At 35.4% G+C, this 11,492-nt stretch overlaps 1 pseudogene; it reads left to right on the plus strand.

The window, feature by feature from the left end:
- Positions 1-905: 905 nt before the first annotated feature.
- LOC145243598 (5S ribosomal RNA) lies at positions 906-1,024 on the plus strand (annotated as a pseudogene).
- Positions 1,025-11,492: the final 10,468 nt, after the last annotated feature.

The raw sequence follows: 11,492 nt of genomic DNA on the forward strand, positions 1-11,492 counted from the left end.
TATTAATCATTAGCTCGTCGGCCCCAACCTCACCTGTCACCCTTTCTCGATATGTTCTATGACCACTGCAGGCAAAGTTATAATTAAATTTAAAAAAAAACAGTTTTGTTATGTAACCGTCTCTGTGTTTATTTGTCAGACAGGTGGAATAAGATGGGGCGTATGAATTTATTTAGCATCACGTACTTTCGCAGAAGTGCAACAAAAAAAACTAATTATACATACGTGAACGGTAAACAGATAAATCGTTACAGAGAGAAAGACTATAAAACCTACTTTATTTCTTTCGAGGAGATTATATACAAGTTTTAGTGAAATTATAATTGTTTTGGTTCATAAATCTAAATCAATGTTTCTCTTTTTAATATTTATTTCACTATGAATCTTATTACACGATTGTTTCCGCTGTTTGAGGGTGTTTTTGTAGCTAATACTAATCATGTTTTCACATTTGGTAAATATAGCTTTTAGAAAAGCAAAGAACTATGTAAATTATAATGTGCTTATAATATTTAATGTTCATATTTTCTAGAGTCTTAAATCAATTATCAAAAATATTATTTTATAATTGAGTGACGATTACGTGTTTATGAAGAACGAAAAATGTTCAACTTATGACAATATATTCTACCTTCATACTCCTCGGCCTAACATTTGCAGGCAATATGAACTGGAAAACATCCACAGAAGGCATTGCAAAGGCTGCTGCAAAGAAGGTGGGTTCCCTCTATCGAGCTAGAAGACTACTCACGCCTGAGAGTATCCTATACCTTTACAAAGCCACCATTCGCCCATGCATGGAGTATTGTTGCCACATCTGGGCTGGTGCATCTACCACTAGTCTTTCCCTTTTAGATAAAGTCCAAAAAAGAGTTGTCAATCTAATCGGTCCCACTTTATCAACTATATACGGCATAATCACGTTGACACACCGGTTCCCGTCAGATCACCAAAGTTAAGCAATGTTGAGCCTGGTAATTACTAAAATGGATGACCAATTTGGGAAGTCCAGGTGCTGTATGTAGGAGGACGTCGACACCTCCCTGCAAAAAAAAAAAAAAGTTGCAAAAATCTAACGTCGTCATCTCCCCTAACGGGGATATACATGCCACTGGGGACCGCTTGTGAATTTCATACTCCCATGAAACTTCCTCCTTCGGAGTAAGCCGGGTAAACCCTGAATAGGGTTGGTGTTGATTGCACACACACACTTTATCAACTAAACTCCAGCCCCTGTCTCATCACCGCAATGTTGCATCGCTGTGCCTGTTTTACAAATATTTTAATGGAATGTGTTCTGATGAACTCGTTTCACTTGTAACCCTCCCCTCGACGTGCATATCCCCGACAAACCCGGTTAGCAATAAAATCTCACATCTTTACTCTTGTTGTCTCTAAATTCCAGAAAGCTTTCTATTCTAATAGTTTCTTCCCTCGAACAGCTAGACTTTGGAATTCTCTTCCTGCTGCCTTCTTCCCTGGCCGTACTGATATGCAGAAGTTTAAATGTATCATAAACAAATATCTTTTTAATCTTTCCTAGACATGACCTCAAATAGTAGCTCCTTACGTCCAAGTGGCGATGTGCCTTGTAACGGGTGAACACGAGTAAAATAAAAAGTTTAAAAAATATTTCAAATCTTTTTATAGTATTTTCTCGATTAACGTACATATCAACAAGCGTGAAACAATTTTTCTAAATTGCAAATGGATCCTGTATTTTTTTTTAAATCAATCTACGTAACAGCTTGTTGTTTTTAAGAATAAATAATTCGTTCAACCAAAAACATCTGCGAAGACAAGATAATGTTTAGTCTGTAAATAATTATGCATATTAAAAATAGCCACATCAAAGGTAAGAAGTGATATGTACGGTTTTAGCTCTAAAGTATATTTTTTTGTTTACGTGCATATGTAAAACAGGATTTAGTGTCTAGTAAAATGCGTTTGTTCTCTCTAATGTGTGGTCTTTTTACCTACATGATTAGCTGTTTCAGAGTATGATTATTTTGTTTCATATAAAGTTTTATTTTGGGTATTTTGTGCAAAATATATGCAGTGAAGAATACCACACTGAGAATTTGAGGAAGGAAAAATGAGAGAATGAGAGAAAAAGAAGGAAAGTGAAAATATATTTATTAGTAGTATACGCCATATAAATGTAAATATACTTACACGTGTATTCGCAAACATACATATACACCTATATTCAATATAGGCGTGTGTAAGTTTATATTGAAAGATGTCTAGCAGTGTGTCGGCCAATTTTATGTTCATCTCGACAAACAACGAACTGCAAACAAATTGTCTGAGCGAAAAGCCAAAAGAAAATATAATTCAGATTTAATTATCTAAGATCTTTTTCTCTGATGTATTTTAGATTCAAGAATTTTTTGTTCCCTTTTATGTTGTTTGTTTTGATACTTCCACGTTGAACAATGAGTTAGGGATGGAAACATCTAATAGTAATCATATCCTCGCCACCTCTCCATTCTCTATCTCCAGATATATATATATATATATATATATATATATATATATATATATATATAATCGCGTAGGCAGTTAAGTATCATTGAATCTAGTCAAGACGTAGTTGAGTAACCATTTGAACAAACAGGTGCTGTATATACTCTCCATATATCTTTGCATTGTTGTTAGATTCCTGGATTTCTCCTTGCTATAAGAATCAAGCAGTGCTGACTCAGGATATAAATGGTTGAGGATTATGCAATTCTTGCCTCACTATTATACGCACAGGTACTCATTCAGTGAATACATAGTGCTGTCAAAACGAAACAACGACATATATATGAATATATTGCTTTTGTGTTCAGCTCTTTGTTAAATGTTATAAGTAATTGTCCCCAGCATTATAATGGTGTAAACTTCAATTCAGGTATATGCGTATAGGATATTGGTAAAAAAGTTACGCATAAAATACGTTCACATCTATATCTATATGTATTATGCATGCATGTATGTATGTATGTATGTATGTATGTATGTATGTATGTATGTATGTCTATGTGAACTGTTGGAATTGGTAATCTCATATAAGGGCATTTATTCGATGAGGTTACCATACTGATGAAGTTAGAGTGCACTTTATTAAATAAATGTTTGACCATCAATTAATATAAAGTTTATAGCATATTAAATTAACTATAGAAAATTAACTATCACTAAAAAGTAGAAATAGTATCACAGGGCTACAGATGCACGAAATCGTAATTATACGATGCATATAAGTATTTGTAAGTATATAATTCTGTATATGTGTCTATATGGGTGCCCGATTGTACCTTGTATATTTATGTGTATATGTATATATGTACATATATATATATATATATATATATATTTGTATATGTGCGTTATGTGTGTATTGTGCATATATCTCTGTGGGTTCATGTATATATGTATATGCATATGTGTATCTGTATGTATGTGTATATATAATGTATATATATATATATGTTTGTGCATGTGTATGTGTATGTATGTATATGTGTATATATATATCTCATATGTAAGGTCATGTCATGTTATACTGGTACCATGTAACCCAGTACTACCTGCCTCATGGTCGGATCACCGGCGACTAAACTGGTTCCCCCACCAGACTTGTTTGGTGAGGAGGGCGGCTAGTCTCCCTGAAGGATTAAAAACAAGACCTTCCAAAGGGCGAATGAACTCTTTTTCTGGGTCAACGGCCAACTAGCACCGTGTATATTTGTGTGTATGTATATGTGTATTGGGGTGGAGAGGGCTCCCGTAAGCCGTGGTGAAGGCAAACTTTTCTAGGAGAAGCAAATCTCTGATTTAAAAAACCATAAAGCGGAAGGCCATTACCTGCATTAAGCTATATGTGTATTAGTATGTATCTGTATTATATGTATATTTATATGTATGCATGTGTTTATATCTAGATGTATATGCACTTTCATGCATTAGAAGTGTATGTAGTGCTCGACGCGTACATGAAACTTTATGTGAGAGGGTATGTGTTTTTCCGCAATATATGTAATGACTTAGTGGAAATTTCATGCTAAATTATTTTATTATCTAGATGAATAAATCACAGCTTTATTTATATTATGTGTCGAAATAGTTTCCTCCGTGTAAGTGTGTGTAAGTAAATGTGCTATGTATGTATATTCATAGGTATATGTTTTTTATGTTTACGTATAAATTATGAGTGTTGATATAATCTGCCCAATTCAGGCACCTAGCTTTGAGTAACAAAAAATGGTATAGTGTCATCCATAGATATATGAGTTCTTTTACTTCCCCTTCGAGACCCATATCCGTAAGCTGAATAATCCCTTGTTATCCCATATCCCGCTTTTTTGCTATCAATTTGGGGTAACCTTCTTACAGAAAGGCTGAAAATATGGCAAACATGAACCAAAGAAAACAAGATGTTTAGTACAGACAAAAAAGAATTAAAAAGAAAGAATAAAAAACGTTCCACCCTTCCACAGGTTGAAAACCAATTGCAAGGGACTAAACTGGACATATATTCGTACGCGAAACTGGAATTGGACCGACTATTTCCCTTGATGAGTTCGTAATTAAAGGATACTCTAACTTAACATCCAAATCTGACCCCAAGATCGCCATGGGCATGGAATATGTGCCTACATTAACGATGGCTTTCCGTGTGGTAGGGACATCTCCAGAGAAGACCCTAATTTATCCTATATGTGATTCTGGGTTGCACTTGCTTACACCACCACATTGATATGTGCCATCTATTATCCCCACAAAAGCGGAGTTACTACCTTTAAGAGCATATCTGAGAAAATTGACCACATCCTGTCTGCTCATCCTTCGGCTAACATTCACATCTGTGGTGACTTCAATGTTCACAATGTGGAATAGTTGACCATCACAAACAGGACAGCTGATGAAGGAAGGTCCTGTCATCATTTATCCATTGTTTATGACCTCACTCAGATTGGTCACAAAACAACCCGTGTGGCCGATACTAACAGTCATTATGCAAGCCTTCTACACCTGTTTTCTCAGAAATTGCCCTATGCTCATCTTCCGTTCTGTCTCCTCTGGGATCTTCCGAAAACTCCGTTGTATCAGTTAAGATAAAAATGAAATGTAATACGTCCTCAGATGTACCTCTCATTCGTAAAGTATATCGATACTCTAGGGCTGACTGGGATAGCATCCGTACATTTATATCTGATTTACCTCTGCGTTACATGTTTAAAAAGAATGTGTCCTCTATAGTATCAGACTTGACGGAATGGTTAATTGTAGGTATAGACAGATTCATATCCTCCAAAAAATTCTACAAAAAAACTAACAACAAGCCATCGTTCTCCCCAGAATGTTCTGGTGCCATGCGCACAGAAATCACTTTTTCCATAGCTACCAAGGTAATAGATGTACTAAAACTAAAACCGCTTTTAGGAGTGCCAGCAACTACTGTAAAAAAGTAATGAAAAATGCAAGAGAGTTATATGATCAGTCTGTTACATACAAAGTAGCAAAGAAGCATAGCAGCGGCTTGGTTCCCACCAGTTTTGAAAATAGCAAACAGAATCCTAAACAGAAGCGTGTGTTCTATCCCAACCATCATCAATGGACCTTTGGTAATCTCGTCAGCATCAGACAAAGAAAACTATTTGCCAAAAACTTTGCAGCTAATTCTACCCTATGCGATCAAGGCCATCAAACCCTCTATATGTCCTCCTATAACAGACAACACACTATGCGACATACAAATATCTGTGCGTGATGTCGCCAAGCTAATGAAGAACCTTAATTCCACTACAGTAATGGGCTCTGAGGGCACTCCAATTATAGTGTTGAAAAAGCTTCAACCAGAACTTACTCCCAATACTTACAAAACTGTTTAAGTGTTGTCTTAAGGAGAAGTGCTTCCCAACACCCTAGAAAACCTCATCAGTATTCCCCGTATTAAAGAATTCTGGTGATAGATCATCTCCCTATCAGTATAGACCAATAAGTCTCCTGTGCGTCATGAGTAAGTTGCTGAAATTCATATTAAATAAGGAAGTAGTCAACCACCTCAACAGAAATAACCTTCTGACATGCAATATAGTTTCCGTTCTCCTAGATCTACAGCAGATGTACTAATAGTTATATCTAAAGGATTAGTAAATCTCTCGACAAATGTTTCCTTTCTAGGGCAATTTCTCTTGACATATAAAAGCCTTTGATAGGGTATGGCATAAAAGCCTACTTCACAAGATTTCCAACTACGGCAGAAATAATTGTATTTTCAATTATAAAATCATTTTTCTCTGATAGATTCATAAAAGTAGTGGTTAATAGGAAGAAATCAGAAGCTCACAGTATTAATGCTGGAGTTCCTCCGTGGTCCATCCTGGGCCCAACTCTCTTCCTGATCTACAGGAGTGATCTTCCAAAACACATACTTAGATCATTCGTTGTCATTTATGCTGACGATACTACCATCTATGGCAACGCATTAAAGGCCGTAAATGACGGTGCTCTCTCTGATTCTCTTTCCTCTGATCTTGAGCGCGTTGTACAATGGGGGAAGAGGTGGTTGGTTACTTTTAATGCATCCTAAACCAAGCTTCTAACATTACATCATCAACGCTCTGATCCCGATGTGGCGTCAATTGAAATTAATGGCTCTCGTTTTGGAGAAGTGTCATGTTTTGATAAGCTTCTGGGTTTGCTATTTACTTCTGATCTGAAATGGAACACGTACATCAAATCTATTGCCAAGATCGCTGGAAAAATTGTGGGATGCTTTTACCGCCCCAGTAGATATCTCACTGCTGATGCAATTCTCTATCTATATAAGAGCAAAGTAAGCCCAAGAATGGAGTACTGTTGCCACATCTGGGAAGGAGCTGCTAGAAGCAGCTTATCCTGCCTTGACAAAGTACAAAATAGACTTTGTGGCTTACTAGGTGATGCCCTTTTCTCTTCCCTGCAACCTTTTTCCCACAAAAGGAACGTTGCGTGCTTTTCTTTGTTTTATTGTTATTTTCATGGCAAGTGCTCGTCTGAGCTCCAATCTTTGGCCCTCCTCGCCAATCTCTCACGAAAAACACCCGTCTAGCTGAAACCACTGTCAATAATTTTCCCCACTCTTTAACTGTGCCTAAATCAAAACGTACATTGCATGAAAAAAGCTTCTTTCTTAGAACTGCACGCCTGTGGAACTCTCTTCCGTATCCCTGTTTTCTAGCTTACTACAACCTGGTTGTCTTCAAGTTCAACATAAACAAATTCTTGATGAACTGCCCTCTTAAGTAGTTCAATTTTCAAAATTTCCATTACTAACGATTACTACGATGCTATCCCATTGATTACTATACACCCATTACCCCTTATTCTCGAGTGGCCTCCGGGCCTTGATTAGCGGTGACTCCTATGAAAAAAATGATAAGTAATGCAAGCAAAAGCAAATAAAATGAATGACGGAAAAATATTATACAGTCGGGCATTGTGATAACTTAGGCAAAAAGAAATTAAATCAATTTATCTTTCCTTTTTTTTTTCTTTTCAGATTCTTTTTTGTTTATCTGAAAGAAATAAAAAAGATAAACAATAATTTTACTTCAGGCTGGAAGCGTAACAGTTCCTTCTATTTCACAGTGCAAAGATACAAACAGAAGAAAACAAGAGTCGGACTTGAGTGTTGGATATACCGACCCCATTTACGTATGTACTGATCGGACACTTGCTAGAGCCTTTTTCCTCTTCCACCCCCTCACCCGGTTTCAAAAATGAGCAAATGAAAAAAACATTTCCTTAAGTAATGTTATATCATCCCTGTTATCAAACAGCTGATCTATTTGCCGCTTACCGATTTTTCAAACAATATTTTTCTTTAAAAGCCATGTATTTTTTTACCTATAAACGTCATAGACAAAGAATATTTTTCTCCTTGCCCATTTCATTCCCACAATAATTATTTGTTCTTTTATTTTGTTTTCTACAAAGGCATAAAGAAAATATTATATATAAAAGGCTATATGTTTGTCTGTATGTCTGTCTGTCTGTCAGTCTCAATAGTTTACTACTCTATCGCTACAAAAATTAAAAATTGAAGAGCAGCGCGAGGGGCCTCAAATGATTGAATTTTTTTGGCCCGTTCTTTTATGGTTTTTAAGACTATAACATGGGTCAAAACTGAAAAAAGCCTTTTGTACATTAATCGAGGCTTATTTGTAATTTTTAATTTTTGATAAGTCTATATGCGTGTCACGTTACTACGGTAGTAACGTCACCGGCTTTGAATGCGTTCAGTTTCAAATCTAGTTGATGGCACCACAATAATTTCTTTTTACTTTTGAAATCACGACTCTATAATAATATATACGAAAATCTGGACAAATTAAAATATCATATTTATGCGTATTTTACGACCCCCTTAATAATTATAAGAATCGTGAACAAGAAATAACGAAAATGAGAATGACATTATAATAACACGGAAAATAAAAAGTAATAAGAGGTAGATGTAGTTTGTTTGAAGCATTGTATAGTATGTAGTTAAATGTAATGTGTAGAAGGCGGTATAATGCAGAGGTAAGGTAACGGAAAGACACAAGCTGACGCAAGCGAGAAAGTTTTATCAATACAACTTACAAATACATATGTACATATTCATATATTTCTTATACACATTATATTTATATTTGCACCGTGATCACCTGGGAAAGTCGGTCTGGTGGTATATCCGTGTTATATAATATTTCGAGAAAGATCTCTTCGTAAGATATTTATTTGACTTTGGTTCAAACGTGCTGTTGTAAACAGTAACAGTCTCGCGGCGAACAATTGCCCGGAACTTTTTGATAGCATTTTAATTTAATATGGTTAAGGTTTTTTGTTCACTTCTTTAATGTATTTCTAATTTATTTATTTATTTATTATTTATTTTTTTTATTTATATAATAATTTATCTTTGGTTCAAACGTGCTGTTGTAAACAGTAACAATCTCGCGGCAAACAATTGCCCGGAACTTGTTGATAGCATTTTAATTTAATATGATTAAGTTTTTTTCTTTATTTTTGTTTCTAACTTATTTTTTATACTAATTTATATTTTATATCGAGGAGATTTAATTAATTAATTGCTTGTGTTTCTGCGTTCTGATTGAAAGGGGGTTGGGACATGGACTTTCAATTAAGTTGGTTGGTAATGGGAGACTACTTGATGATCTGATCCAAGGGGGGTAACCGTTATAGATATTTCTTCTCTGTTAAGTGTATAACATTGCATTACTTTTTAACGGTGGTTTAAAATTGAGTTAAGCGCCATGCAAAACTGCTAAATAGACATACGCAGAAATTTTTGGACACATATGGAAAATAATCCCAACAATGGAGTGTTTATTAGTCCTAAAAAAGCCCCTGGGCCACACCCAAGAGTTATTGCGAAGTATAGACAAACAAAATTATATAGAAATCAGTTAGTTACAACTTTTCAGAAGGTTTTATAAAAATCCAAGGCATCAATTTTTCTTAATAAATACAAAAGTGTCAATTTTAGCCATTTTAATCCAAAAGGCACCCCTAGAGAGGCAACCGGAGTTTTCCCGGAAAATCCGTTCCGTTACTTTTTAACTCATATCATGTTTAATGTTTGTGCAAAATTTCAAAAAATTCCAAGGACGAACGGATAAGGATGAATTTACAGGTTAACCCTCGTTTTGTCGGGGACCAAAAAGATAAAATTAAAGAAAAGAAATATTGTGCACTTAAAGTGTGTTTAAAGTTGACAAGATTATAGTGACCAGACTTTGCACTTTTACCTACAAGACGTCTCCAAGGACAACACTCATTTTCAATTGGATAGCGGAGGATAGAAGTAGATTTGATTCTGGAGTAAAACAAATTATATTTCAAAAGTTTTTCAATTAAACACCAACTTGCAGTCTCCGCCTCACTCGAAATGCAAAAACGGCAGCATTTTTATCCGTGTTTCGTCAACGTAGAAACACGTATCAGAGGTGGTTATAACTATGATTGAGGTTTAACTCAGTCTTGGTCATACATTCAAACTATGCGTATGTGAGTTTCTCTTACTAGTGTATTTATGTTTTGTTGCATATATTTTTGTCAAATAATTGGATTTGATTTGTTCTAAAAGGTGAACGAAGAGACGATAAGACAGATAAAGGGGAGAAATGGATAAATTACAACAAATAGAAAGAACGAATTTTTTTAAAAAAGGAAAAAATAGAAAGAAAAATAATTACGAAAGAAGGAAATATTACCCAGAAAAGAAGGAAGGGTAGAAAATGATTAGCAAAAATGAAATACGGTGAAAAACACATTTCGGAATATTTCAAATGAGATATGATAATTTGTTCTGTTTCAACTTATTTAAGATATTATTTACACAACGTTTTAGCCATTGTATTGTTCGAACTAATTTGGTTGGGCATTGATGAACTCGTGAACATCGTGAGGTATCTAATTTTTAATTCAAAGGAGCGGATTGTTCTTGTTCTGTAAATCATGATCAAGTAGAAGACTGATATATCCCTAGGGGATATAATCAGTATAAAATAGTGAGACTCAATAGACAGAGTAAGTTATATTAAGTCAATTGTACAACAATACAATGTCACAAATAAATATTAACTCTGGAACGTATTTTCATGCCGTAGAATAAAGAATTACTTACTCCCCGTCCAATTACCGCTTTCTAGCGTCTTTTATATAGAACTAACCTGGGTGCCTGGCATTGCCCGGGTGTTTGGAGGTTCGAATCCGTACTGTGAACGAGAAAAGATCGTGAAAAAAAGAGGTTAGTGAATTCAATTAGTTGTTAATTAACTTTTTTTTTACATAGGCGTCACCACTTAACAAGGCCGATAGGCCACTCAAGGATAAGGGTTAAAGAGTAGAGTAGTGAAAAAGACAATATAGTAATCGATAGTAATGGAAGTTCGGTAAATTTGTTAACTTAAGTGGAACGGCTCATCAGAAACGTGTTCACGTTGAACTTGAAGACAACCATATTATAGACAGCTGGAAAGCAGGAAAACGGAAGACAATTCCACAGGCGTGCAGTTCTAAGAAAGCAGCTTAGATCATGGAATCTATGTTTAGGTTTAGGTACAGATAAAGAGTGGGGAAAATTATTGATAATGTGTTCAGCTAGTCTAGTGTTTCTTGTGAAAGTTTGGCGAGGGGGACCATAGATTGAAGCTCAGTTGAACACTTTCCATTAAAATAACGATAAAGCAGAGACAAACTCGCAACATTTCTTCTGTGAGATAGATGTTGAAAGGAAGAGAAAAGGACATCTCCCATCAGGCCACAGAGTCTATTTTGAACCCTATCAAGGCAGGACAAGTCTTTTCTAGCAGCTCTTGCCCATATGTGGCAACAGTATTCCATCCTTGGACGTATCTGGCTCTTATATAGATAGAGAATTGCATCAACAGTGAGATATCTACTGGATCGATAGAAGGATCCGACAATTTTTCCAGCGACCTTGGCAACAG

Source organism: Euprymna scolopes, chromosome 2 (genome assembly GCF_053919585.1).
Source record: "Euprymna scolopes isolate OS-2025 chromosome 2, ASM5391958v1, whole genome shotgun sequence".
NCBI classification, from domain to species: domain Eukaryota; kingdom Metazoa; phylum Mollusca; class Cephalopoda; order Sepiida; family Sepiolidae; genus Euprymna; species Euprymna scolopes.